Below are 6,000 nucleotides of genomic sequence, written 5' to 3' on the forward strand. Positions count from 1 at the left end.
CATAATATTGACCATGACTACTAGGCTGTGTAAGTAATCTTTCTAAGTCATCTTTGTACTAGGAAAAATTTGGTTTTAAAAATATCCCCAAAATTCAATAATTTTTGGCATAACACAAGTGCAAATTGGCATGTGTTATATATGTCTATAACTTTTTATTAAATTAGTATATTTTTGTTCTGCAAGCACAGTGGTAAAATATAATTCTTTACCTATCTAGCCATACCACATTTGACCATGTTCTGTACATTTCCAATTTCAACCCAATTGTTACATTTCCCTTGACCCTGCCCATATATTCCTCAAACTTAAATTGCTTCTTAAAACACCAATTTCTTAGGATGTGATATGGAACAAGACAAATGTAGACTATCATAATTGTATCCACTGGTTACAAAATGCCAGTAACTGAAATATCTTTTGGTTTAAATCCAGTTCTTCCAGGCAATTTCCTGACATACAACACACATCAGTTACTGTAAAGGCTTACAGGGCTTATAATGTTAGATATGGAAAGATGTGTAGATACATCTGCATGGTTAGGACTGATTGGCAAGCAGGAAACACAGTCATATTTTCAACCAGCATAATATTATTTCTGCCTCTGTTTTTTCAACAAATTTATGTCACAAAAACCATCATTCCATATCATATATTGCAATGAGTGTCTGGTGATTATTGTATCAAGTATATCGTTGAGATACTCACCTCATTCACCTTCAGGAAAGTAGGACATGTCACACACTGCTCAAGGAGATCTTCCATGTCAGAAGAGGATGAATCATTCCAGTTTACAAGACACATAGATCCACTTATGGAGTTCACTGCCTTGATGTCCGCTTGCTATTGATGAAGAACCAGTAATATTTTTAATGTTTAAATGAAAAAAAAATACAGTCAAGACTTGCTGCACTTTGCATAATAGTCAATATGAGTAAAATTGGTATTTCAACCAAGTCTTACAGCACTGATTAAGGAGTGTTAGGAGTGTTTGCTCAGTGGTTAACGCCGGTGCCTTTCAATCATAAGGTCCCGAGTTCGAGTCACTCCAAGATTAATGTATGTCGTCTAGTTACAGAGTTGTTGACAATTGACAATTCATATTTATGGACGTTAAATATGAATCTAAGAGACTGACTTCGGTCAGCTTGTGGCTTTGATAAGCCAATGATGGCTTATTCGCGAGTGCCTGCTTGCAGGAGGATCTAAAATACATACATTATGTAGAAGCACTGAGCACTAATTACATTTTTGATATTTCTAGAGATTACTTGGTTAAAGAAGGGGATGACTACCACAAATGCAACTTTAACACATTAAAAGATGTTGAACAACTATCAACAATGTAAACAGGCAGCAAGACTGATAAAATCTCATTTAATTACAATACCATTACATGCCCGAGTAATTCAAATTGGCATGAAACTACTAAAAATATTGTAAACCATGAAAGTTTTTATCAATTTATTTGCAATTCAAACAGTTAAATACAAAATTTTAACACTCCTGGCAACTATTTTCTATCTGAAAAGTTTTGCCACTCTTTCAGTATTACCATGCTTCAGCATTTTCAAGATAAAAAATTTACAAATCACCAACTCTGTGCCACTCAACTAGCCAACAATAGTAACTGTTGCAGGAGAACCAGGGCTGACTGAGATAGAACACCCCCTGATAACTGTACTCATTTGTAGACCGTCTGCTGATCACAGCACTCATTTGTAGACTATCTGCTGATTACTGTAGTTATTTGTAAACTCTCTGCTGATTACTGCACTTTTTTGTAGACCGTCTATTGATCACTACTCATTTTATGGGACTGAGTTCTACAGGCAGTCCAGTGGTCTCAGACTATTATATTTCTTCTCAAACAACCAAAATTATCTTTGCAGATTTCCTAACTACAACCATTTTAATTGATATGATTAACACACAGTGATACACTCCATGAAGCCATGATTATGTAAACAAAGAACTTGAAACAATGTTTGAAGAGAATCCAGACTGAAAGAAGAACAACCAACCAGCTTTCTCAAGATTAAGCCCTGCCTTTAGTTACTGTTGAAGTAGTCAATGATTGTAGGATTTTATTGTTCTGACCTATAAGATCTAGGTCAATATTTACAAACTCACATAAGCATTAGGTTGAAGAGCATTTGTAATGAGACAGACCATCATGTTTGGAGCAATGTCTTCTTTACCTGGAAAATCTTGGACCCACCTGAGAGAAAGATGGAAGAGAAAAATGAACTCCATAATTAAAGCAATAGTGAGATGTGATCACTTCTGGCTACCTTAAGTTTAATTGCATTAAGAGGACAGAGCAGTACTGAGATGTGATCACTTCTGGCTACCTTAAAGTTTAATTGCATAAAGAGGACAGAGCAGTAGTGAGATGTGATCACTTCTGGCTACCTTAAAGTTCAATTGCATTAAGAGGACAGAGCAGTAATGACAGGTGATCACTTCTGGCTACCTTAAGTTTAATTGCATTAAGAGGACAGAGCAGTACTGAGATGTGACCACTTCTGGCTACCTTAAAGTTTAATTGCATAAAGAGGACAGAGCAGTAGTGAGATGTGATCACTTCTGGCTACCTTAAAGTTCAATTGCATTAAGATGACAGAGCAGTACTGAGATGTGATCACTTCTGGCTACCTTAAGTTTAATTGCATAGAGAGGACAGAGCAGTAGTGAGATGTGATCACTTCTGGCTACCTTAAGTTTTATTGCATAAAGATGACAGAGCAGTAATGACAGGTGATCACTTCTGGCTACCTTAAGTTTAATTGCATTAAGAGGACAGAGCAGTACTGAGATGTGATCACTTCTGGCTACCTTAAAGTTCAATTGCATTAAGAGGACAGAGCAGTAATGACAGATGATCACTTCTGGCTACCTTAAGTTTTATTGCATAAAGATGACAGAGCAGTAATGACAGGTGATCACTTCTGGCTACCCTGGACCTTAAGTTTAATTGCATAAAGAGGACAGAGCAGTACTGAGACGTGATCACTTCTGGCTATCTTAAGTTGAAGATGATAGTGCAACAATTTTTTTCCCTCATGACCACCTATCATTAAGTTTATAAGAAGCCATCTGTGGCATTTCTGAAAGTTCTCTTTGTGAAGAGAACTGTTTCAAATTAACATAATCAGAACTTGTAGCACATACTTCCCATATTTACTTTCTCATAATTACTTTCACCTTACATGTCTTTGGGCTTTTGAATTAGCCACAATAGTATATATCATGGAACTACATTGTCAAACATAGCAATGAAAGCCAATATAAATGAATCATCTTTGCTCACAAATTAACTGTTCCGCAGAAGCGGGCATCTTACCATACTTGTAACAGCTTTGCAATTTTCAATCTCAGCTTGTCTTGTGAATCCGGCAGTTCCATTAGCATTTCTGCAGTAAGAATATACAAAGAAGGATATCGGCATCTACCCTGGAATAATTGAAACAGTTCACACAAAAACCTTCTAGACGATTAATGCCCACTTCAAGCTGCATTGCAATTGAATATGTTACAATTTGGTGCCACAGTAAAGATGAGGTACCTGAAAACCTGTTACTGGACTTCGACCAAAAGAGCATGTGCTGCAATTGAAATATCTATACACTAAATTTGTGGGACACAAAATTTTCTGTATTAATAACTCACTGACATTAGAAGCAGACAAATGACTGCACCAACGATACTTTTTGATTCAAATGAGGCTTAGGGTTATGCAATTATATATGAATATATCATGTCTTGGCCAATGTGTTGCAATGAGAACATCTGTACACTAAATTTGTGGGACACAAAATTTTCTGTTTTGAATCAAATGTGTAATAACTCACTGACATTAGAAACAGACAAATGACTGCACCAAAGAGACCTTTTGATTCAAATGAGGCTTAGGGTTATGCAATTATATATGAATATATCATGTCTTGGCCAATGTGTTGCAATGTTAGAGGCCATTGCAAAATCCAACTTATAAGTCTCAACTGTTTGCTGATGAATTTCGGAAAACAAACTTTCTGAAGTAGATTCAATGTTTTTTATTCTAAATGCACTCTGACCAGGCGGGTTTATGGAGAAATGCTGTCACAATCGAAAGAAAGAAATTTATTTTCTGTTGCCTTTATGGAGCGAACGATTTGCCGTAAAATCACTGTGACTGCCCATGTCAGCATGTTCATTACCCAATGTAAACATAATAGTCTACACATGTGGCCCAATCGAGATTATTATGCAGTCGTATACTCTTATCATATGATAAAAGTGGATATCCACTTTTTACGATTCCATGGGAGAAACGTCTGAAAACACCTGTTTATTCATTGCAATGCAAGGCAATGTCACAATTTTGCAAGCTACATCGGCAAGACCGAGAAGATACAAGAGCAGGGAGCTAAGACAAGCTAGCCACAAAAGTAAAAGTAGGCCTAACGGTCGAAAAACAAAAAGAGAGATTTGACTGGCGCATGATCTGTTGGGCGGGGCTTGCAAATTTTGATTGAAGTTTGTAGAATCTTCAGACTTGTTAATAAATCTGGCCAATTTTATTCAGCTTAAAATTGTCAACGACAAATAACTCAATAAAAATAATGAATATTGATATGAAAATTGCATAGAACAGTGTCATTTTTCACTGAACTTTTAGTGCAGTAAGCTGGAAAGGTCGAGGTTTGAATTTGTCAAACATGTACTGAGTGTTTAACATATATCCTATTTCCAATTCAGTGGCAAACCCAGTATCTCTCCAGTCACCAACTCCCCTTATGAAAATAAATGAAATATATCTCTACACCCTAATACCAACAAAACTTACCATGCAAATGGTTTGCACATTCAACCATTTTCTCAGTGACAATGGATTTTTCTTGGTCCATATATGCTGCCATGACAACCAAAGTAGCTTCCAAGCAGGAATAAACATCTTCTTCTTCTATCTAGGGAGAACAGAACTTTATTTATACTTATTTTTATGAATATAAACAGTTTAAAGTCTACTCCTTTACATGACCTTGACGGCATGCAGTGTATAAACACTGCATGCAGCCACACTGCCTATATTTAGTTATTATGTAGATCAACATATGCCATACTAACAATCTGTGTTTGAATACCTTCTGTTACATGCCATGATGCAAAGCATTGTCAAAATTATGAGAAATGAGATGAGCTGTAGATGTGGTGTGACTTTCTTCAGTGAAACTCTGGCAGCAAGCAGAAACTCACTATGCAAATATATGTAACATATTGACTGAACCATCTACACAAGCTTGAAAGTAGGAATTTAATGTGGCCTAGAGTTTAATTGCAGGAATGTTGATCATGCGGATAGAATTGCTACATGTCAAAAACCGAATGTCTGAATGCAGTATGCTACAGAAACTTTGCATTATGTAGTTAATCATTGTATGGTTATCGTGAGCTACTGTACTATACTAGTTAAACATTGTATGCTTATTGTGAGCTATACTACAGCTATTTTATTACATATTCTTGCATTGATTTAACAGATCTTGTGCTGATATTATCCAGCAAAAGCCAAAAAGTACTGTTTATCAAACTTTGTTTATCTGTAGCGTTGTGCGGTAGTCGGATTTCACATGAATACCGGTATCGTAACTACAACCGGTATTTTCCTCAACTTTCATCTACGGTTCAAAGCACTTAGTTACGAGACTGTAAATGTCATACATTCAATATGCATAGCCTAGGCTATGTACATACTCTTACACGCACGTCTATAAAAATAAAAAATATAAAAATAACACGCTATATTAGGGCCTTTGTTTTTTTAACATACACTTCCAAAAGAAAAGCACAAACCTTGGAAAAAAGCAACCCACACCATCCTTCATTCATACTCCACGTACGATATTAGATTAACACGTTCGCACGTGGATTAAACTTGTAATCCGTACACAAACATAAATTGGGATTTCCCCACTATTCCATGATATTGGAATAGGGCAACCCCTTCAAGATCAA

This window comes from Apostichopus japonicus, chromosome 4, assembly GCF_037975245.1.
Source record: "Apostichopus japonicus isolate 1M-3 chromosome 4, ASM3797524v1, whole genome shotgun sequence".
Classification (NCBI taxonomy): Eukaryota; Metazoa; Echinodermata; class Holothuroidea; order Aspidochirotida; family Stichopodidae; genus Apostichopus; species Apostichopus japonicus.